This window comes from Bombus affinis, unplaced genomic scaffold, assembly GCF_024516045.1.
Source record: "Bombus affinis isolate iyBomAffi1 unplaced genomic scaffold, iyBomAffi1.2 ctg00000513.1, whole genome shotgun sequence".
Lineage (NCBI taxonomy): Eukaryota > Metazoa > Arthropoda > Insecta > Hymenoptera > Apidae > Bombus > Bombus affinis.
Window position 1 is genome coordinate 43847 of NW_026109156.1, and position 25103 is coordinate 68949.

The 25103-nt window shown below is 38.1% G+C and overlaps 3 long non-coding RNA genes across 6 annotated transcripts; all 3 read left to right on the forward strand.

Moving 5' to 3' along the window:
• Nucleotides 1–279: 279 nt before the first annotated feature.
• Nucleotides 280–9484, forward strand: LOC126928063 (uncharacterized). 4 transcript variants are annotated; one of them, XR_007716231.1, is made up of 7 exons: nt 280–525; nt 654–912; nt 987–1207; nt 2002–2341; nt 6590–6887; nt 7761–8362; nt 8671–9484. It is a non-coding gene; the product is annotated as an uncharacterized LOC126928063 (long non-coding RNA). The 4 variants fall into 4 exon arrangements; XR_007716232.1 differs by lacking the exons at nt 987–1207; nt 2002–2341 and adding exons at nt 5086–5235; nt 5315–5380 and having other exon boundaries at nt 6173–6887; XR_007716233.1 differs by lacking the exon at nt 2002–2341 and having other exon boundaries at nt 6173–6887.
• Nucleotides 9485–21494: 12010 nt separating this feature from the next.
• LOC126928066 (uncharacterized) lies at nt 21495–23494 on the forward strand. Its single transcript, XR_007716235.1, has 3 exons — nt 21495–21762; nt 22684–23032; nt 23101–23494. It is a non-coding gene; the product is annotated as an uncharacterized LOC126928066 (long non-coding RNA).
• A 578-nt stretch (nt 23495–24072) lies between these two features.
• Nucleotides 24073–24749, forward strand: LOC126928067 (uncharacterized). Its single transcript, XR_007716236.1, has 2 exons — nt 24073–24129; nt 24208–24749. It is a non-coding gene; the product is annotated as an uncharacterized LOC126928067 (long non-coding RNA).
• Nucleotides 24750–25103: the final 354 nt, after the last annotated feature.

The window sequence follows — 25103 nt, forward strand, 5'->3', positions numbered from 1 at the left end:
TCTTCTTTTTTGACAATTTGGAAGGATTAATTTAATAGACCAAGTGTAAAAAGATTTCGAAGAAATTGCAATTAGTCGAAAGAAGAAGAAAATAGCAAAGATCTTTCGATGTCTGTTACTTGATTCCATTGATCAACCAATTTCGATAAAATGTTCAACATATCTGTAACTGAACAACGTCATCCTCCTACGTACATGAACTATGAACTTTCGCGCATTTAGAGGAAATTTAAAAATGCAAAATTGCGCAAAATATACATACATATATATGTGAACTCCCTAGAGTTCATGTAGGATAGGGATTCTTTTCGTTTTACGGGTAGCACGACAGGCTGTGTTTCATGGACAGAACGATCTTCCTTTGTTTTACGGACGGCCATTTGAAGAAACACGTTCTTCCCAAACGAACGGACAGAGAGTTACATTAGAGACAGATAAGGTTACAGAATAGTTATTTAAGATTTTAAAGACTGAAGGAGAAATATTGGTAGCTAAGGACGTTGAAAATCGATTCTCGATTTTCAGGTAAACATTGTATCAAAGACTTGTTATTTCCCGTGTAGATAATTATCGTTATTTATTGTTATAGACGCATATTAATTGTTTATTTTTGTATTTTTAATTACTTCATAATAAAAAAACTCGATTTTCAGACTTCAGAATCGATCCCTGAATTATTCAATTATTGAACCTTATAAATCGACTTTCCCTACGCCATGTTGCTGAAAGTTAACCTACGCGTCGTCATGAACGAGAACGCGAAACAGTAGAAGATAGAGAAGATATAGAATCTATCAGAAGACCAGAAGACGAAATATGCTGTATTTTCCCCCGGAATATCAAGAAGAAAAGTACCATCAACAATTATTCAGTTTACCAATAGTGAAGAAGGTCGCAAACAGTCTAACCAAGGTAGGCCAATATAGAAGTATTAAACTCACAATAGATGACGAGACAGCAACATTGTATATCATTACGGATTCAAGCTTCGTATTCCGAGACATTGTCTTAGAGGAAGCAGAAATAACTCGCACAAGAAAAACAAAGACGGAAATTGACATGGTAAAACTTCTAGAGACTCTCTGAAAATGAGATAAGAGGGAAATAGAGGAAATAACCTTCAATATAGAACAATTTGAAGGAACTCGAAAAGCCACAGACTGGATATCGGAGCATGAAGAGGAATGCAAAAGATACAAAATAAAAGGTAATGAGGAAAAAGTCAAAGGTTTAAGAAAGTATCTAGGAAAAAACAGCAGAAAGATGGTACCAAAGTAATCTGCTGAAAGCTGAAGGACACAACTGGGAAGATTGGAGGAAGCATTTCTCAAAACTTTTAATCCTTTGAGTGCTGTGGGCCCATATAGGTGTCTGGTGAAAGCTATCAGTAAGGACTAAGGATATATATACTCGTTTTCTATAAGTGACTGGCATGGACTAACGACACATGTATGGGTTTCTCAATTGTTCCAAACACCTACGTAGAAGTAATACTATTACATTTGTGTGAAATAAATATAAATGCATTCCTTACGGCATTAAACAAATGCCAATAGTGTCTCCTTATTGTTGAAGTGATCACCACTTGTAAGAAAACTCTACATATGGTTTTGTTAGTTTTCTCAAGCACTGAGATTTTCACATACAATTAAATTATTAACTTGTGTTCTATTTACTAAATTTAGTTTTCTAGTTTATTACCCAAATTCTAGTTAATTGTAAATTTCAATGTTTATAATAAATAATTAAAAATAATTAAAAAATTTCTTCAATCATTTAATATCGCGCAAAAGAATTGCTATAACTTATAACGATTTGTGCTTTGAATAGTCAATCAACAGAGTTCAATCTACCGAAAAATTATTTCGTCCATAGCGGTCGTCAGCGCTAGATACGCGCCGTAAGTACGGACGGCATAGGCCGCGAGTATTCAGCACTCAAAGGTTAAGAGTAAAGGTTGGTCGGTACTACGATATGCTTACAATTTTATATACCTTTCAGGTTCGTTCATAGAATATGCAATAGAGAAAGAACGACTAATATTGGAAGTAAAAGAAGTAAAAAGAAGAATGCCTGAAGATGTGAGGGTGCACCTGATTGTCATTGGATTACCTATCGAAATCCAAGATAAAATCGAAAGAGAAAGTATACAGTCAACAAATAACCTAATGGGAATTTTGGGACAATATGAAGATTGGAGAAACTGATTCCATAAAAATTATCCGTGCAGATCGATACCCAGTAATGACATCCAAAGAAATTCGAGTATGCGAGAAAGAAGAACATTAAATTAATTTTCACCTCGACAGACTGTCCATCCTCCAATGGACTAAACGAGAGGGTAAATCAGACATTAGTAAACAGCATCAGATGTAAGATCAATTCGAAAAAAAAAGAGAAACTGGACAAAAATCGCAGAAGAAAGCGTAGAAGAGTACAATAACACCAGACACAGTGTAACGGGATTTGCCCCAAATCATTTACTGTATGGAAAAATGATTGAAATCGTCCTTAAAGGAATAATGGAGGATAAGATAAACCTAAAAAGAGACAGAGGAGAAGCATTCAAAAACTCAACAAGAAATTTCGAAATCAACAAACAAAAATACGATAAAAAAAGAAGAGAACACGAATTTAAAATTGGTGATGTTGAGGTGGCCGTGTTGTGAGTTATAGTTGTTGGGCCTGGTCCGCTGTAGTAATTGTCACTGGGGGCTGTAGATGACGCTGCCGGGGTACTGCTGATTTTCCCTCGGTTTTTTGGTGCGTGGAGGTAAAATCGGACTCCGGTCGCCGGGATTCGAACCCGGGTTCCGAACGTTCGCAACCTAAGACGTTAACCACCGCGCTGCCGTCGTCCGACACTAGTTAGTGTCGAGTGGTGGTATTTGGCTTGTCGAGTGCCGCCACATTCCCATGCCCGGTTAACAGCTGCATGGTGTGATGATCGATGTCCATCTTCTTTTTGGTAAATAGCAGCGTACTCGGTATTAATTTCCTTGCGCCTCCAGTTCCCCCTTCAGCTCGTTGCCGTCATCCGCGCCGATCTTGGTCTTATGGATCTTGTTCCTCTCGTAAGTCTCTCCGAGCATCTTTATCTTTATGTAGATCGGGAGATTCCCGGTCAACACGCAAAGTGCCGCGTGGGAGACGGTACGGTATGCCGTCGTTGTTATGCACAGGGCCGTTCGTTGTGCCCGTTTCAGCTTCTTCCTGTTCTTATCGGTATTCGCTAAGCTAATTCTTCTTTCTGAACCCATACTGCCTCCGATGGAACGGGTCCGTTCCGATGCATCTCTCGATGATCTTCTTAAAGCATTTTTCCCAGATCTTGCTCATGGCTGGGAGTATGCTTATCGGCCGGTACGCGTTAAGGAGACTGGGATCCTTTCCCGGCTTCCTTAGCAGTATTACTCTGGCCGTCTTCCAGCAGTCTGGTTCCAGCTTGCTTCCAGCTCCTGCTTCCAGCAGTCCAGGAGTCTTCCATCGACTCCTGCAGCCTTCTTGGTGTTCATTCTTCCGGCGGCATCGACGACATCGCCTTCGCCGATGACGACGCTGAAGCTGATGTCTCCTACTTCTTCGGTCTCTGCCTCTTCGCGGCCCTCGTAATGGGAGGGTCCGTGTCCCATGATGAATAGCCTCTGTAGGACTGCTTCCACCATGTCGATCGGCATGTCGTTGGTTGGTTTCTTGCTTTTGCATCTCTTCATGACTGTGCGATAGGGTTTGCCTTCTTGCTTTTCTGTATGGATGGAAACGCGTTCGAAAAGTAGAACGGAGTAATTAGCGATGCACGATCCCAGGCTGGTGAATATTTTTCCATCGGGAGAAGCCAGGTCGAGCGATACAAGATTTATATGCTCGTTCTGCCAGTTATTTCAATGTCTGTTACGCGATAGAGAATGAACATAAATGAATAATAAATGTATTACAGCTATAAAGATTGCTTGATGTACGCCACCGTTTTTCCCCTATTTCTCCGATACAATTTTCCTTTTTTTTTCTTTGCGAAACACTTTACTAATCGGTACGTATTCGAATTATCCTCACTATTCTCGGTTGTTTCCGTTTCCTTTGGATTTACATAAGTACTCGTTTGATGTACGTGCAGAGTGAGATAATAATTATTAACAGCTATAAAATAAGAAGCGAAAATACGTTGAAACTCGACTTCTAGATTCGCGAGACTTTGCAGAGCTTCGAAACTCTCGTGTTTCAAACCTAACAAAAAGTTGTAGAGGGAGAATTACATTGCGAGATCTGTTAAGGAATATCGTATCCTTGTAATAGGATTATTTCAGCGAGGGAAATTCCGTGTTGCGTGTAACGCGTTGCAAAGCCATGAGCTTTCTTTCGGGTTAATATACATAACCGCCTTATTGAACTTTCCATCTCACACGTGAATTTTGCGATGTAATTATCAACACGAGGAGGGTGATGTAAACTCCCTAGAGTTCATGTAGGATAGGGATTCTTTTCGTTTTACGGGTAGCACGACAGGCTGTGCTTCATGGACAGAACGATCTTCCTTTGTTTTACGGACGGCCATTTGAAGAAACACGTTCTTCCCAAACGAACGGACAGAGAGTTACATTAGAGACAGATAAGGTTACAGAATAGTTATTTAAGATTTTAAAGACTGAAGGAGAAATATTGGTGGCTAAGGACGTTGAAAATCGATTCTCGATTTTCAGGTAAACATTGTATCAAAGACTTGTTATTTCCCGTGTAGATAATTATCGTTATTTATTGTTATAGACGCATATTAATTGTTTATTTTTGTATTTTTAATTACTTCATAATAAAAAAACTCGATTTTCAGACTTCAGAATCGATCCCTGAATTATCCAATTATTGAACCTTATAAATCGACTTTCCCTACGCCATGTTGCTGAAAGTTAACCTACGCGTCGTCATGAACGAGAACGCGAAACAGTAGAAGATAGAGAAGATATAGAATCTATCAGAAGACCAGAAGACGAAATATGCTGTATTTTCTCCCCGGAATATCAAGAAGAAAAGTACCATCAACAATTATTCAGTTTACCAATAGTGAAGAAGGTCGCAAACAGTTTAACCAAGGTAGGCCAATGTAGAAATATTAAACTCACAATAGATGACGAGACAGCAACATTGTATATCATTACGGATTCAAGCTTCGTATTCCGAGACATTGTCTTAGAGGAAGCAGAAATAACTCGCACAAGAAAAACAAAGACGGAAATTGACATGGTAAATATTCTAGAGACTCTCTGAAAATGAGATAAGAGGGAAATAGAGGAAATAAACTTCAATATAGAACAATTTGAAGGAACTCGAAAAGCCACAGACTGGATATCGGAGCATGAAGAGGAATGCAAAAGATACAAAATAAAAGGTAATGAGGAAAAAGTCAAAGGTTTAAGAAAGTATCTAGGAAAAACAGCAGAAAGATGGTACCAAAGGAATCTACTGAAAGCTGAAGGACACAACTGGGAAGATTGGAGGAAGCATTTCTCAAAACTTTTAATCCTTTGAGTGTTGTGGGCCCATATAGGTGTCTGGTGAAAGCTATCAGTAAGGACTAAGGATATATATACTCGTTTTCTGTAAGTGACTGGCATGGACTAACGACACATGTATGGGTTTCTCAATTGTTCCAAACACCTACGTAGAAGTAATACTATTACATTTGTGTGAAATAAATATAAATGCATTCCTTACGGCATTAAACAAATGCCAATAGTGTCTCCTTATTGTTGAAGTGATCACCACTTGTAAGAAAACTCTACATATGGTTTTGTTAGTTTTCTCAAGCACTGAGATTTTCACATACAATTAAATTATTAACTTGTGTTCTATTTACTAAATTTAGTTTTCTAGTTTATTACCCAAATTCTAGTTAATTGTAAATTTCAATGTTTATAATAAATAATAAAAATAATTAAAAAATTTCTTCAATCATTTAATATCGCGCAAAAGAATTGCTATAACTTATAACGATTTGTGCTTTGAATAGTCAATCAACAGAGTTCAATCTACCGAAAAATTATTTCGTCCATAGCGGTCGTCAGCGCTAGATACGCGCCGTAAGTACGGACGGCATAGGCCGCGAGTATTCAGCACTCAAAGGTTAAGAGTAAAGGTTGGTCGGTAATACGATATGCTTACAATTTTATATACCTTTCAGGTTCGTTCATAGAATATGCAATAGGGAAAGAACGACTAATATTGGAAGTAAAAGAAGTAAAAAGAAGAATGCCTGAAGATGTGAGGGTGCACCTGATTGTCATTGGATTACCTATCGAAATCCAAGATAAAATCGAAAGAGAAAGTATACAGTCAACAAATAACCTAATGGGAATTTTGGGACAATATGAAGATTGGAGAAACTGATTCCATAAAAATTATCCGTGCAGATCGATACCCAGTAATGACATCCAAAGAAATTCGAGTATGCGAGAAAGAAGAACATTAAATTAATTTTCACCTCGACAGACTGTCCATCCTCCAATGGACTAAACGAGAGGGTAAATCAGACATTAGTAAACAGCATCAGATGTAAGATCAATTCGAAAAAAAAAGAGAAACTGGACAAAAATCGCAGAAGAAAGCGTAGAAGAGTACAATAACACCAGACACAGTGTAACGGGATTTGCCCCAAATCATTTACTGTATGGAAAAATGATTGAAATCGTCCTTAAAGGAATAATGGAGAATATGAAGAATACTTGTCGAGTGCCGCCACAGTGATATAGTCTTCATCCACAACGGAAACAAAATGAATAGAAATAAGCTGGAAGAAATTAGGAAAGGACCTCTCGAAATTCTAAGAAGGATTTCAAACTCCATATATGAAGTGGATAACGGTAATCGGAGATCTGATGGGAATTTCTTCCACTCAAGTAAGCTGATCCCTTATAGAGAAGATAATTAACGATGTAATTATTAACACGAGGAGGGGAGATGTAAACTCCCTAGAGTTCATGTAGGATAGAGATTCTTTCTGTTTTAGGGGTAGCACGACAGGCTGTGTTTCACGGATAGAACGATCTTCCTTTGTTTTACGGACGACCATTTGAAGAAGCACGTTTTCCCAAACGGACGGACAGAGAGTTACATTAGAGACAGGCAAGGTTACAGAATAGTTATTTAAGATTTTAAAGACTGAAGATTTAAGATTTAAAGACTGAAGAAGAAATATCGGTAGCTGAGGACGTTGAAAATCGATTCTCGATTTTCAGGTAAACATTCTACCAAAGACTTGTTATTTCCCGTGTTGATAATTATCGTTATTTATTGTTATAAACGCATATTAATTGTTGTTTATTTTTGTATTTTTAATTATTTCATAATAGAAAAAAACTCGATTTTCAGACTTCAGAATCGATCCCGGAACTATCCAATTATTGAACGTTATATATATAATAATATAAAAAATAGTTAAAATATTCAAAGTACTATGATTTCTCTAATACTTGTTAGGTAAAACAATTTTCTACCGAGGTTCTTCTCTCTTAATTGCATTCTCGAAAATATGAATTTATATAAAAATCCGTAGTCTAGTCTAACTGATATAATATGTGTTGTTTAAATTTTACTACAGGCCCAGATAAAAATGACGTAAAAAGTGACCTTTACTTCCTATTTCGAAATTCCAACCGTATTGCTATTTCTTCAAATTATCTTTACACGTCATCCAGTAATCTAATCTTTCTAACTTCCCTAAAAAGATGAAGTCGCTTGGCTGGATTTTAATAAAGTTATTATGTTTCAAGGAACGTGTGCTGATATTTGATCGTCATCAAGGAAGCCGTGCTTTGCTGTAATATTAATGAATCAGCGTATATTTATACTTGGGTAGATATTAAATGAAGATAATATATAGGATAAAGTGGAAGATAATATTTCAACAGATATCACAGAAATATAGTAGAAATATAGTACGATGATTATGATAATATGGACATGATACAATGGCTGAATGGATTTAATATGATTCTTTTAATTAATCGTGACGCTAGGTTTATCTCTGCATCGAATAATCAATTGGAACGTGGATATAAGGGTAAGAAAATTAAAATGGTGCGAGACAAGCGGTATGTAACTTTATAAAATTAAATCTGCTAAGGAAAATGTGCAATTTAACAGATAAAATAATTTATAATACACGCAACATGTTTATAAAATTTTGTTTATGAGACGTATTCAGATACAATACTTTCGTAAACCCCTGTTTATTTGACAAGGTCTATAGCGTATTCACCGTTCTACTCTTTTCGCTAGATGCTGAGGGTACTCGATAATCGAGTGACTTTCGTGACTTCGAGTGATTTCACTCAACGTCCAACGAACAGCTCGAAGCCGAATACCAGGAATAGTAAGAAAGTATTTACCAATCATTTTAAAATCCTGGATAAATCACGTACATTTGTTAAAGATAAACAAAAGAACAGAATTAAATATTCCAGAGCTACAAGAGGCTCCGCCCCTTTTTTTCTTAACAAGCTCTTTACTATTCGTCATGAGAATTTAACAGCAACAATTTGTGTCTCGCGTGACTTACAAAATTTTAGTAATAAGATCCAACTGTATAAGAGAGCTCTGGAATAATTTATTTCGGGTTTATTTGCATCTTATTTAAAGGGACAAAGTCCAAAGAGGGACTGATACTCTCTTCTTTTCCAGTTTCTTCTACACAGAAAGGAGGAGCAAGCTTACCCTTCGTACAATAAATAGAAGGAGCTACATACGTTTTTAATCGCGAAGATCGCGGTAAACTTACGAAATTTGGAAACGTCAAGGGTATCGTAAGGTTTCTGTGAATCCTTTTTATGGATTCCCGTGAGTCTCGATTTACTGCCGCTTTTCGTATTTCTTGTGCGTATTAAAGGACCTTGCACGACGCAATCTCAGCGGAAAATCTTAGCAATAAAACGTCCAGCTGTTAACCACAACTGGCATTGAAAAATTTGGAAATGTCGTAAAAGTCCAGATTGTCGAAGTAACACGTGCGCGTTGTTCAAGTAACATCGTAAAAAACAATTTAGAGGAGACAATTATTATAATAGAATTTCTCGAATAATTAGTATGACGTGTGCCATGTGAATAAATAGTCGTGTTTGATGTGGTATTATTAGTTTCCAATCAAATTTAACTGTTCTTTTGGCAATCTACGTAAGAGATTCAAAGCAAACAAATCCATCGACTGTAAGTATTTATTAAATATTTCTAAACTCAAAATAAAAGAGGGAGAGAGAGAGAGAGAGAGAAAGAGAGAGACAGTAATGACTCGCCACTTTTTATTTTGCTAATCTAAAATAAATTTATTCAGCAGTTTACCAAGGCCCACCTTTACCTAGTTTGATGCAAATGAGAAACGGTAAGTGTTAGCAACACCATTTCCAAGAAACTTGAGGTACTATGTCAAACTTAGTTGACACGAGAAGCAACCACTGTACGCTTAACTGACGGTCACGGAATACATTACTTCTTGATACAATCTTCCTGCTTGATTTCCCTTTACCTTTGATTTTCTCCTACCTCTGGAAACCACTTTGGTATTTAATATTAACACAGTTCTTTAGATGGAACAACTAGCTCTCTCGATAAACTTAAATATAAATAGAGAACTTTGTTACGAATTTAATTTTAGAACAATTAGTGGAATGTTTGTCAATCTGCATTCAAAGTGAATAAAATTCGCGTTATGGAATTATTCCTTTCATAAATAAGCGAGTGGCTGCCGATTCAGATAAATTGAAAAATTAGTTGCGAAGAAGTAGAAAATGTTTTTTTATTCCCGTAGTTTTCTTACGCCAGGCGAATTAAAATTAACAGAGTTTTCTTATCATGCAGATTTCTGCATGTTCATCTAATAAACTGGAAATTTGCCGCAAGCGGCAAGCCACGCCGATTCGCCGAAACTCTTATCGAACAAAATAACTAGAAACTTCTTCCCTCGCTCTACTTTCCATACATGCGCTAGTTTCTCTATACATATTCGTTTTTCCATTTTTGTTGCAAACGCTTCTTCGCTTCGATGATCATAGGTTGATAAATCAAAGGCTTTATTCGAGCTTATTCCAGTCGAATTTTTTCCTTAGTTTTAATCAAAATTCCCTTCCATCCGTATTAATTTTGTCACGTATAAGCAGCTGAGTTTAATTTCGCTCTTCGTGCACGAACTACAATTCGTGAAATACAATTTATATGACCATCAACTCGACGGTCCACATTTACACGAATTTTTTCGACCGTATTTTAAATGCCATGAAATATCGGACCTAGTCAGAATATAATTTCTATCAAATTATTCGCGCACATTGCAATATTATTCGCTGTATTTCTTTGCACACTATACGTAGTATCGGGTAAAATACGATGGTTCATGAAAGTGTTCGGAGAATTATCAAACCACTTGTACGTGTGTCGTATAAAACATTTCGAAACTTTATTAGCATTGTAATGAGACTGTAATATTTGCAAAATTTTAAATGAATATGAAATCTACTCGCAATCGTTTTGAGGGGTAGTTTCATGCATATGAATTTTCTGTTTGAAGAAACAAAGGATGATGTCTAATATAACGAAAAACGACTGTTCAAATACGTCGGTGTCTTTTATGAAGCTCGTAATCCCTTGCTCGTAAACATTTTCAGATTTCTGTCAAATTTTCCCAATATAATCGCCAGTCTTTCTTTTGATATAGGGTTAATCAAGTTTTAACATGTTTCGCGCAACACACATACTATATTGAGGAAACTCGTTAATGGATAATTTACAGAAGAATATTGTCTCGAAAGCGCGATGCAAAGAAAAGACAGTGGTTCGACGATAATTCAATACGAATTACTCGTGAAAATGGATGCACGTTGCAAATGACCACGTTGTTAATTTAAAACGACGTTAACAGCATCGTGATCACACATTGTCGGACCCAAGGCATTAATGTTTAAAATTAGAAAACCACTTGCAAGTCTGGCTATATATTCGCGTGTTAGAACACTCTGGCCGAGCAAAAAATGTTTGCCTATCAATTATTCGCCACTTCTTCTGCTGCACGTATTTGCGTACATATGTGTTGCGCTCTATTTTTTTACCCCGCACGACAAAATCTTTTTCGTATGGTTCATGAAAAATCACACTTCTTGTGAACTCATAATTGGCAGATTTCTCGGTCAAGTTGATCCACAAACACATATTTCTTAAAGATACGTATACAACAATTAAATGTAAACGGAGATTTGTTTCATCTTCAGAACACCATAAATCATCTTAATCTCAAAATTATCATAAATATTGGAAAGAATACTCTACTTTGGTTATATCACATATTTTTCAATATTTGTCTGCATTTTTGTATCTTTAAATTTTTCACAAGTTCGATGATTCGTCATAAACGAAATATTTAATTGTCAGATCCTTTTGTATCCTTCGATTATCAAATTATTTTCAATATTCCGCACTACTTTTTATTCTATATATTAATTATCGTCAAATCTAAAAGTCTATCTAAAAATCTATCGTCGAGAATTATCTTATAGTTTTTATTTCGGACCGATTTTCCGTTAAAAATTATTAAAGTAACTCCTGTGTAAGCTGCAAATGTGCTTGCAATTATTTCTAATGATATTAGAATTTTACGAACGCTTTCGTGTTTGGTCATCTTGTAAAATAAAGTCGAACGGACTTAACTCGATGTGTCCTGTTTATCGGTAACTCGATTCGTCAGAGATTTCGTAAATAATACCTTTTACTCTGCCTTCCTCTTTCCACCACTGTAGGACTTTGGCCTTCGTAGATCCGCTCCGCTTAAATTCGCCGCGTTTCACACGCGTTCAGTTCTGGCAATCCTACAATGCACACTTATGTGCTATTCACTCGTTACGTTGTCGCAACCCGGTGCTTCGTCGTTTCACGTTCCTTAGACCTTCAAGTCGACGAGATACTCTTCTTTGGCATTCAAACAAGAATCTATGGAACCAGAATATAAGAAATTAAAATGAAAATCAGCCGGCCGTAAAGAAATTCAGATTTCCATGAAAAAATTCGAATTTGTTTCTTTATTTACCACTGTGATAAAATGGTGGAGATTAGAAGGAAATCACTTTGCCGAAACATAAAATATGAAATGTCAAAGCTTGTTAATCTACGTATTACTTTTCTAACGTTTCTATCTATTATCGTGATTGCTATCGTACGTCTAATACTTTTTATTATTATTACAGGTAATTATTACTGTAGTATCCAAATGGGTCTTAGAGAGAAAGGACAAGTGATGATGTTTTGATTTAATATATATTTAAGAGCAACGAGATTGATTACAATGCTGTTCTACGTTCTATTCTCGCATGCGGCTTTCTGACTCCCAATTCAAGCTCTGCCCACTCCGCACGCTCCACACGCTCTACACGCTCTCCACACTCTGCACGCTCTGCACGCTCTGCCCACTCTACACACTCTGCCTTTTCCCGTTCTTCGGAACAGGTATCCCGAAAACCCCCATGGTTAATGTTACGCAGCCTTTTCACGAAAACTGTCCACTTAAAGGACCCAACGGTACATAGTTTACAGTTCGGCCGATACCTTAGGCCTTTTGGCCCCGATACTACATTCGGCCATCCTGCAATAACATCTGCCCTCAGATGTGGTCTTCAGTTTCGCTATCGTCGGATGCGTCATCTTCGGCGTTGAGGACCCAATGCTTCATAAAGTCTGCGGTCGTCGATGTGTGCGCAGGCCCCTCATGCTCCTCTACTTTCTCCACCATGTACCGGTCATTCCGCATTGTTCGTGATACCCGGTACGGACCTAAAAATTTTCCTCCGAGTTTTAAACCTGGGCCAAACTGGGTTCTCTTAATGGCTACCAAATCTCCCCTTAGGTACTGCTTCGCGCTCTTCCGTCTTTTGCTAAAATTCTTTCTGTTTTCTTCTTGCGTCGCAGCGATCTTCCTTTTAGCGTCCTCGCGTAACTCACGACGCTGTTCCCCGAATTTTGCAGCCCATTCTTCGTCGATTAATCTTCTGGTTACATATCCATCGGCCTGACTGCACGTTGCGGCATCTAAAATCTTACGGACTTCAATGCCCTTCTTCTGTGCGCTTCTCAACCGTGCAATCAGCCCGTCCTCACACTCAGCCACATCCACAGCACCCGGCAGTGGATTTCTACTCGGGGTATCCGCATACTCCGAGTCCGTTGGTTTTATAATACCCTCGTCTGTCCACGCCTCCATCAAATCGTCCACTTCCCTTTTCTCAGACGGCGCCAGCCGTCGCGATCTTCGTACCACGGGTTTGTCGCTTTTCAACACGATTTTCGCGGTTATCCCGACCTCCCGCGTCTTCTCTGGCTTATACCCCCTAATGATATCGCGGATCGCTTCATGGTAGTGCGGTTCTTGTACGTGCGCTAGATCTATCTCGTCGGTCTGTTCTATCGCGTTGACAATCAATACCTCCGACGCGTCTTCGTGACCATCATCCTGCCCGTCAAGCCGTAGGAAGCTCACCTCGCTCCATTTGACCCGCAACTCTATCTGATCCAAAAAGTCAGTACCCAGCAGCAGGCTGTGGCTCCTCAATACCTTGTTTGAGACGACGTGCAACGTGACCGTGAATGCACACCCGTCGACCATCATTATCTTTGTAAAATCGCCCCACGTCTCATTGCCCATGGAACCCAAACCATCAAACCTAAGCTTACCATTTCCTAGCGGTGGTGATCCTAACCTCGCATACTCGTCTGATCGTATGAACGTGAGATCACTACCCGTATCTACCAACGCTGTAAACCTACATCCATCTATCGTCACCTCCTTCATGAATCTCTTCTTCTCGGGTCTTGAAATGATGTAGGTATTCTTCGGTTGTGCTGTACACCTTGACGCCATGTGTCCAAGTTCGTTGCACCCGAAGCACCTCACACCTTTCTCTTTCTTCGGACATGTAACACTTAAGTGATCGTCACCGCCGCAATTGAAACACCTTTTGAGATCACTGCTCGTTTGTCTCGACTGATTCCGCATTGCTGATCGTTCTGCTTTATCGTCCCTGTGCTCTCCAAATTTTGTTTTCGCCTTCATATCTCTTTTCATCGCTTCATACTGCTTGAAGCGTTCCTTCAACTGCTGCATATTCCTGGCCCCGTATAGTATAGCTTTATTTGAGACTCCATCGGGAATACCTTGGATTATATAGTCGATCACCGACTGTGTATCGATTCTTCCTTGCCCCGCAAGCTCACGCATACTATACATATATTGGAGCAGACTCTCGTCTGCTCTTTTCATTCTACGCGCTAACTCTTGATGTACCTGCCGGTCACTCACTGCGTCTTCGAATTCATCTACCAGCGCCATTTTAAACTTCGCCCAGGACTTCATGCATCGTTCCTGGCGTACGAAAGCTTGAGCAGAGCCTGTGAGAAGCTTCCTCGCGAAAACCACCATGTGGATGTCCGACCAGCCACACACTTCCGCCATTTCCTCGAAATCTCTTATCCACTGAGTTACATTCGGTAGGTCATCTCCGCTGAATTTTTTTAACGAGCCTTCCACGTCTTCAAACGTTAACACTGTGCACTTACGCTCATCTTGGCTTCGACGTCTTCCCACTGGAGTCACCCGAACTTGACTATTGAGATCGTGATTCCATGGATCGTTGCCGTCTAAACTGTCCCCAATCACGCCCATCTCATCGTCATCGTCGTCCTCTAAATCATCGTCGTCGTCATCGTCTTCTTCTCGTGCACCGTGTTCCCGCTCTAAACGTACCGCAGCCAGCAATCGCGCTACCAGCTCGCGTTTTCTACCCGCTAATCTCAGCCGTCGTCTTCTCAGCTCGTCTTTTAACTCCGGTACTTGCATCTGAGCCACCTGCTCGTCAGTCAACACTGCTTCTCCTGCATTGTAGTCACTCATTGTTCCGAAATATCCCTCTCACTTGTCACTTAGCGCTCTAGATCCCGGCTCGAGCCCCCAAAATTTATGTAGTATCCAAATGGGTCTTAGAGAGAAAGGACAAGTGATGATGTTCTGATTTAATATATATTATTAAGAGCAACGAAATGATTATAATGCTGTTCTACGTTCTATTCTCGCATGCGGCTTTCTGACTCCCAATTCAAGCTCTGCCCACTCCGCACGCTCAACACGCTCTACACGCTCTCCACACTCTGCACGCTCTGCACGCTCTACCCACTCTACACACTCTGCCTTTTCCCGTTCTTCGGAACAGGTATCCCGAAAACCCCCGTGGTTAAGGTCACGCAGCCTTTTCACGAAAACTGTCCACTTAAAGGACCCAACGGTACATTGTTTACAGTTCGGCCGATACCTTAGGCCTTTTGGCCCCGATACTACATTACTACAGGTAACTTTTTCAAATAGGATGTTTAGAGTAGGTCGTAATCATTTATTGTTACAAGGAGAAAATCCACCGATGGATGCACTCCGAGATATCAATTCGTCGAAATCGACAGCGCGCCGTAAACTGAAGCGGAACTGGGATTCGCTGAGGATCCACGCTCCCTCGACGCAGTCGCAAAACACGATGCATCGTTTTGTCTACTCTTTCTCCTCTTTCGACGCCTGACATTGGCTGAAGGGCGCGCCTCCTCGAACCACCCGTTTTTTTTTTCAAATCGTAATCAAAAACACACCTATTCGATCTAGGAAGAATGTTCACGTTAATCTATTTCTCTGTTCAACCTTTTTCTACCATATACTACAATCAACCACCCAATATTCCAATTGTATTTTTGTCAAATCAACAAATTCGGTAAGCAAATTCCGTACGATGAATTTCCTTGTATACTGAATGATGTAATTTAATCGGAGTTAATTAGAAATTCACGATAGACAGTCACGTTGAATTGTGGATAAATCATAACTGAAATATCTAATTATACAATCGGTTTAATTACATTATCTTGGATGCAACATTCGTGCAAATGATATAATGAATTAGGAGTACACATAAACCGCGCGAGGATAAATATTCCGCGCCAATTTGGAATCGCTGAAGAGAGCTCGCGTTCATAAGTGGCAATGATTTCCCGTAGGAATGCATCTGTTGCATCTGGTCGATCTGGATTAAATCAATACGACGTAACAGTAGCCAAACAGAGGCGTTATTTATTTTGCATCCTCCACCGTATTTTTCTTTCAGCATCGTCACCGATGGTCACTCCGGCGGGTTAGCCACGCCAGGAATTTCTAGAATCGACCAGATTACGACTACGCAGCGCCGCGTTCCTTGTTGCGTTTGCGAATCCACTTGGAATTCAATTAGAATTCCTATGGTAAGTGACAACAACCAACAGATACACATCGAACCGTGACGCATACAGTTGTAGAATTTCAAGTTCCTCGCGCCGAAACGATTGGTAACCGTGTTCAGAAGAAAGAAAAGCACGCTAATTCTTCAGTCTGCAAGATTCGATAGCTACGATCGCCAGTTGTACACTGTTATACCGTGAATTGTGTACGAACGCGTGACGAAGATTTCAAGCATTTTGTGCTGAAATAATTGCTAATCGTACTGCACGAAGAAAAAAGAAATACGCAAATTTTTTGATATTTGAGTTTCGATAGTTGTGGATGGCAAAACGTTTGTAGATTCAATAACACGTGGCAAGGATTTCAAGTTTCTCCTGTCAAAACGATTGACGACCGAACGACGACGACGATAAAACGAAGGAAGGAAACAAAATTCCGGCTCTGAGTTTCGTTAGTCGCGAAACGTTCGTAGATTCGTTAACATGTGACGAAGGTTTTTAGTTTCTCGCGTAGAAATAATTGGCAAATGTGCCAAAAACATAAAACTTCGCTAATTTTTTAGTTTTCGAATTTCGTTGGTCGCGATCTTGGGACGTTCGTGAACGATTCATTAATATGTAACGAGGATTTCAAGTCTGCCACGTCGAAACGAGTAACACGAAAAAATAAAATTCCGCTAATCCCTTAATCTTCGAGTTTCGTTGGTTGCGATCGCAATTCGTTCGTACACGACTCGTATTGTGGATCGATGGTGAGATAGGAAATTGCGTTAATTTATATATTTGGTTAATTTATGCTTTCGTTGGAAATTTCGTAGCCTTTGCTCGCGATTAATCGACGAATTACTCTAATATGCTTCGCTTCTAAATTACTGTAAAAATTTCGCCGCATATACCAATGTAATTTCGGTCTATCGGGAGTGTCGATCAATTTTCCAGCGTGAATATAATTCTGCAAGTGTCGAATCATCTACCACGCAGAAATGGATCCTGTCGGTATACAGCTGCTACTGGAGGTCCGTTTGATCGATTACGATAAAAAGACGGACTTTTAATAAAATTATAGAGCCAGGAACAGGATCCATTGAAAGGAGAAGATCTTCGTTCAACAAGCTTCGAGGTAAGCAGAGATATTGACTCGCCGTTGTAACAATTAATCCTATTAATTCTCGATTTGCTCGATGGTTCCTTTTCCTCACTGATACTTGCGATTTGTCCTTTGTATCGTGTTCACAATCGTTTCGTTAAAGTCCTGATAAATTTCAGTGTATTTAAATTCAACTTTCAACCGTTCAATTCCAAACGAAATATAAACAGAAGCTTCGTGGTTTTTATATATTCAACTCGTTTGATAGATATTTATTTTATCCTTTTTATCTCGGTTTAAAACGTTGAATTGACAGTGATACGTATGTTCACAGATTCGTGTTTCGTCATTTCCTGTTTGCTATCTATTTTTCCTTTTTTGTGTTCCATTCATTTTCTTTTCCATTTATATCGTCTCTACTAAACAAGCAAACAGAAAGGGAGAGGTAGAGAAAGAGAGAGAGAGAGAGAGAGAGAGAGATAATTTTGTGGTATTTTTGGAACAGCATCTTCTTCAGGTTATCCGAAATTTTACCACCCTTCCTTCTGTCACCAAGTTATGATTGACCCTGTTCCATCCAAACGAATAAAATGGGCGCCCCGCAATCACTGTCATCTTCATAACCCACATGCTTCAGCTACAAAACGATAGTGGGTTGTCCAGATTTGCCGCTTATTTACCAATCGTTATGCCACCCTGTCTGGTTTGGTTAAGTAGGAAGCAAATAGGGATACCCTAAGCGGGTTTGGCGTTTCGTTGAAATTGCTATAAAGGTATACACGGTACAGTCTGGTCTCCGTGCCAACGCAAAAGGAAAATACAGCATGAAAGGAAAATACATTGGTCGATGAATGTCCCGAGGGAAGAGGAATAAGACCCGTCGACGCAAAATCTTAATGGATTTCGTGTCTATCTCAAAGAAAGCTTCTAATAATCGAATATACTAAATACCACTAACATTATGAGATATCTGAACGTGTTTCAGTGTTTATAAAAAAAGAAAACATTTGATACTTTATTTTATGTGTTCAGCAGTTCTAAAGTATATAGACTTTATAAGTATATAGACTAGGTATATGGACTAAGTATATAGACTAGTATATAGATATAAAATGTATTTTAATCAAAGAGTTATTTAAATGAACCTGCAAGCTTTTTATTCTTTATAATTGCCATAACTGCGTATAATAGAATATTACGATACAATTACATTGACATTTAGAAACCAATATGGAATAATTAATATAAATTATTAATAATTATATATAATGATTAATGGAATTATTAATTGCATATCTGCTACTATTTTGTAATTACGTATCTTCAGATTTTCCAATTTGCAATATAAATTAAATTCAAGAGAAAACTGGGTATATCCAAGCTTAATTTTCCCCTCCGTTTAAATTTTTTAAATATTTGAAAAATTTCTAATTATCGATATCTCGTTTACACTGTACAATTCATTATACTATACGCCCATGAAATGAAAGGTTTGAAGTTTTCCCAATAGAAATAAATGTTTGAGGAAGTATAATTGTATGAAACGTTAAGGATCGAGGATCTAAAGAGATCATTTAAATGTATAATTATTTATTGATTCTACAAGAAACATAGTCAGTGCTGTTTCCGATTTTTAATTTATTATTGCGTACATTTCTGTAAAATTCTAGTTAACCAAAAGCGTCCAGATACTTGTGAATGGTAGTGTATGTACTCTAGTAACGGAGAAAAAAAAAAGAATAAAGGAAGCTAACAAGGAACGAGGGAAAAATGAATCAACATTTATTTTAAATTCTGTATGGTAACTTTTCAGTGCAGCCGCTCGAAGTTTCCCGCGATTAATTTACACGATGTCGAGTTAGTAGAACTTCGCCGCTGGTTCAAATCCATAACTTTCGGTATGACGGCTGTGGTTTTATCGCACTCGACGCGACAGTAGTTTGTACGTAGCCTATCTGTTGGAAATTATTGAAGAGGAATTAAAGCAATCCTGATGCGTGCAATGATTGAAACCTATGTTATTATCGAAGTTAAAATGTCTCGATAATAGTATTATGCCATTTTTCTCTAACGCTATGAAAAGACGCCTTGTTGTGTTTCATAGAGGTCGCGTGTACAAAAGAGAAACTAAAAACATAGGAGTTAATTGAAACGAAGTAAAACTGGGAAGTGTATCAAAGAAACCAAAATCTCGGTATATTTTTAATTATGTTAATTGAAGCTAATTCTATTATGAGCTACGAATGTTTATGCATATTTATATTTTTGATATAATTAAAGACATCAAGTTTAATTACAGTTTAATTAAAGATTTCGCTCACTGAACATTATAACGAGTACTATATTCTGAATATTTTATATTATACTTTTGTTTATTGCGTTTTCTTTACATACTCATTTTTGCATACTAATAACTTATAACAATAATAACTTATAATGTTACTAGTAAGTTTAATTATACAAGGAGACTTTGTAACTGCATTACAATGTCTCTATACAAATTAAAATGATACTATTTGCTCCGCGCGTTAAGAGTTATGCATAGTTACGAAGGAAACAATTCCGCGGTCAATTTCGGAATCAAAGTGACATGGTATGTACACGATACGACCTATCGGGTTCGATGATGCCATTTTCACGCTACAATCGATGCAATCAAGAGCATTTAAGTTGACCAGAGCGTCGTTGGAATACCAAACGATTCCGTTACCTTATGCCAACCACTATCCGTTAAATCGCAAACGTCGATTCGTAGTATTCTGGTCGAAATGGGACAGACATTATGCAATTCACTCACAGAATTTTTCGAGGTATTTGGTTTTTAGCAATCTTCATGTAGTTTCCGATTTTTTAGAGAAATTCTTGATATTTTGTTTCTTTTATTGCCATTGGTTAATTCGTAATAGATAGTTCAACTGACCAGAAATTTACGATATCACAACATTGTCGCACTTTGCGCGCAATCACCGTTATTCCCGATATATGGTAACTGATGTCCTCTCATAGAGTCGGGAATGGTATTCTAAAAGAAATTCTGTGTCTGCGCCGTTCTAGTCGTAATTCGACGAAAGTATGCATTTCAAAACAACAAATCTCATGAAAGAACAGGTGTTATTACGGTAACATTTTCCTCTCATCGAATTCCAATTGAAAATGTCAAATTTCTTTGCATGGCGTTTCCACAGGCATTCTTTCAGAAGTATATCCCTAATATTTTTTTTTCTAATTTAGCAGCAATTGCTAGGCTGGATTAACGATAGGTATTAAACTCATAAATAAGACCTTTACTACGGTTCACGGTACGGTTATTGAATCCTCTGGTAAAACTTCGAGAAATATTGACAATACGTTTTATGTCTTTTTATAGTATTCCAATGGATATAATGTCCGCCATTTTTTTCGATTTATGTGTCTTTAGGAACACCGGGAGACCATGATATATTCCAAAGTGATTTTATCCCACATATTTTTTCGAATTTAATTAAGTGATACTTTACATGCGTAGAAATGGTATTTTACGATGGCTTAATAAAAATTTCCTTTTGGAACCATGAAAAAGTAGACGTTCTTTTAATATCCATTTCCTTTGGTTATATCACGTAAATAAGTGCCATCTATGCTGCAATTTCATCGTAAAAGCAAGCCAAACTTTTCAGTTGAGTATTCGACGAGAGAGTTGAAGATAGCTTCCGTTAGCTAACACTACCTCCATCTGGTGGCCGTTACATACATTATTCCCAATGCGGGAGATTCTGATCGATGAAACCCAGAATCAGCGCGCTCCATCATCCCTCCTGGATAAGAACAATCGCACCTTTCTCTACCGCAAGAGTAAAATACCAACGATAAAACACGAATCTGAATATCCCACATGTCTTCCATGAAAAGTAAGCTTTGAACGCCATCTGATACACGCTTGATCCAGGAAAAACAAGCGAAATTTTTGCCAGCTTTTTGTTACTGACATCTACGAAACGACACACTTTAGTATTTGCTGGCTGTCCGTAATTTGTCGAATAACTTTCGAATTAACCATGCAAATTTTTCGCTCGACGTGATTTGCGTGCTAGTTTTAAAGTTACTCATTCGTACAGCGATAATACCTCAAAATTGCTCCTCGCTAAGTTTACTTACAAAATTGCTATCTCGCCATACAGCAGATTAAACCGACAGATCTATAATCGGCTTATGTTTGTACCGTGATAAAAAAGTTTGCTCGTATAATCGGTTAGCCAAACGAACGAGGGCGTAAGGTCCTCGCGGCGCCTGTTTCGCTGTGGATTCGTTTAGTGCCGCAAGAGAAACAAACAGTTGCTTTTTCCGTCGCAGTAAATTCATTCGTTTCACGGATCACTGTGTAGCTATGCATATATGGCCAGGTGGGAAAAGCACGAAACTAGTTTGAAATGGTAGGCAGTTTCTTTGAAAGAGCTATGCCCCACTCGACCGGAATTATAAAATCAGAGTCGAGTGTTTGCACCAAATATTTGGTCGGAGAACGAAATGGCAGGGAGGAGAGAAAGAGAGAGAGAGAGAGAAAGAGAGAGAGAGAGCGAGAGAGAGGGATGGGGAGAGGGGCGAGAAAACGCCTCCATTCGAGGCCACACGGTGTACACTTCACTGATCCATATTTCAGAAGACGGCCAACTTTCGTGTATTCAAAATTCAAACACATGTTCGAATCGAGTCGCGATTTCGTGAAAGCGGTGCTATTATGTAATCCATGATATTACCATCGTTGAAACTCCAATATCGAACCACCGGGACGATATTTCATATTCCATCAACAAGTCTTTTCGAATATTACATTTTTATTTGCCTCCTGGTGTTATGTAACAGCATGTTCTGTAATTCAAGTCGAGTGGTTTTCCCAGATACGAAAATTGTATTTGACGTCGTTCAAGGGAACACACTAACTTTAGAGTTTGAAACAGTGAATTTGTTTTTTGTAATTTTTGTGAAATTACTGATATCAGTTCAAATTTGTGACAAAATTACGGAAATAAATACGCGGGAAATTCTTAATTTTTATTCTAACATTTCTCTTAGATATTTTCGAAACTATGGTTCTTTACCCGGTCGTTATAACATCTACGGAACTATTGGTGAATTTGTTCAAGAAGGAATATATTTTACACAATGCACTCTACAATGTAGAACAGGATTTAAATCATGATTTATTCAGTTATTCACGACTTCCTTATTCTCTCTCCATCCTCTTTATTGCTTAATCCTTCATTGTGTCATCGGTATTTAACAATTTGCGTATTATGTGGTTGAAATAGCGGTTCAAGTAACCGTAAAATGAGTTCCATTTACCACTGTTGAAGGCGATTAAGAAATTTTAATTAAGGCCAACTACGATGGTACGTATGGACGTTTGAATATTCGCACAGTGGATAAATTCCCGGCGACGAGGACTCGTTCAAGCATGCCAACTCTTTATCTTAAACCGTTTTAATTACGATGGGACACGGAGTGGAATCCGCTAAGTCGATATGTGCAGATGGCATTGACGTGCACCTCAATACAACTACGATCACGTGAATGAAGTAAGTCTGTTCGTGGCTCCTTATTCTACTGCGAGAGTCCTTGCGTTTTGAGTATTCTCAGAAGAATCATAATGCAACGAAACGTAGCTATTACCACGCTTTTTAGCTTCAATAATTCTTATACAAGGTATTTTCTATTTTGTCGTTAAAAAGGTAAGGGAATGTTCAAGCGAAAATAAGAGAAATCTGTTGTAGCGAATTTCACAGTAAACGCTTTATTACAAAGTTATCAGCCACTATTGAACACAGTTTGAAATATAAAATATGAGCATGGGAACAAATTTGTTGTTGCAGAATATATAAAAGTAACAACGCAGGAAGAATTAACACAACTAATTAATAAGTTAGTTGTTGATATTTGATAATATTCTCGCGATATCTTCAATATAATAAATTTGATTTATTTATTTATGATTTATGACGAGTTGGTCGACTATTTTTACACATTTATGGGAATTTTCAAGCTGCAAAAATACACAGAATATAAAACATAAAAAATGTATTTGAGTATTTTATTTACAAGTTCATGTCAGGTCTCACTAACGAAATGTTGTTATTTGTTATATTTAATAAATAAAATAATTCTCTACCTCGGGTGCATTTTTTAAATCAATTTTATATCCATAAAAAATATGCATTTGCATAAATAGTTTACTGCTAAATTTTATGTAATATCTTTTTCTTATTTTCACTTGTAGATTATGCTCTCATAGTTTGACTAAAAAAATTTTACGTTTTACACACCCTACGTGCGATACATATATCACATAAGCGAATTATAACTCGGCTAACATTTCTCACACGTTAATTTGGAAAAATATCGGCGTTCGTACAGCAATAGAGTCAATAGGGGATCTTTTCGCTTGAAAGATCGACGAGCAACTTTTTAATTCGCTACAATCTGCAGTTGTTTCAATATTTAACCGTATCGTGATACGTTTTAGTCCGTTTGTATACAATCTGTATGAAACAGAATCATAAAGCTTTTAATCCTGTTCAAGCAATCTAATGAACCATAATGGCATGCATTCCTTTATTGTGAATTCTGCCGTAAAAACAATAGATGTTATGAATATTTCTTATACTCTTTCTCGATTTACGTGCACATGGATTAATAAATATCTATAATAATTGTTTCGAGAACCTAAACACCCACGGAAGATATCAATCAATTTGGGCCAGAAAAAGAACTCCACCAGTGAAAAACAGCATCGATCTCAAAAAGTAAAATTCTAGCAGTAAAAAGAAAACAGCACACGCGTAACAAAAAGGACGATCTAACAATGAAAATAAATGTTTAAGTGGGCGTAACAATATCAGGAGGATTTTAGAAATGAGAGAGACACTTTGACGATTACGAATAGAAGAAATTACAACAATACCAGGAAATAGTAGAAAAACCAACGTAAAGATACAAAATCAAACGGATATCATCGATCAAAAGGCGCAGAGATTGCTAAAAGAGATTGCAACGATAAATGAAGGTATTGGAGAAGAAAATTCTATCGACGAAAGAGATAGAAAGAAAGAAAGAACGTGAAAAGGAGAGGGGCAAATTGCACGATGTCTTGACTCGGAAACGATCTGCAAATTCCTAAGATATTCTAGGGTTTATAGGGGCGTATGCCAGAAATCCAAGGACGACTTAAGGTACAATGGAATTGAACTATAAAGTTTTCAACGCGAAAGTACGATAGTACCATCTACGTATACATGTTACACATCGATATCATGTTATGCGTGTAACTGAATGTCGCTTGCATCCACCCATCACCTTCTGCCATTACAATTATATTAACTTTCCATGAATATCATCGCAATAAATCAAGAATCTATTTAATGCACCGTAGCTGTAACATTTCTATGCGAACTTATATTCAGCGATTCCTTATCGGTAGAATATATTAATTTCCATCGAGATCTGATCGATGGAATGAATTATGCTTGGTTACCGCGTGACGGCCACCTCGACATCAACGTGGTAAACGACGTCAATGGTGAAACTCGATCAGGTTGATCGAAATCGAAGGATCACCGATTCACAGGGGTAGCTTGCTATATCGCGACCGGTCGACGGCCGGTGGGGGTTGCTTCCTGGGTCGCACTTTCTGGTGTGGGTAGAGCAATCACCGCCAGTAGTATCACGGTGACGAGCAGACGCGGTTGTCTTCTACCTTTCTCGCCGATTTCTTGGTTTT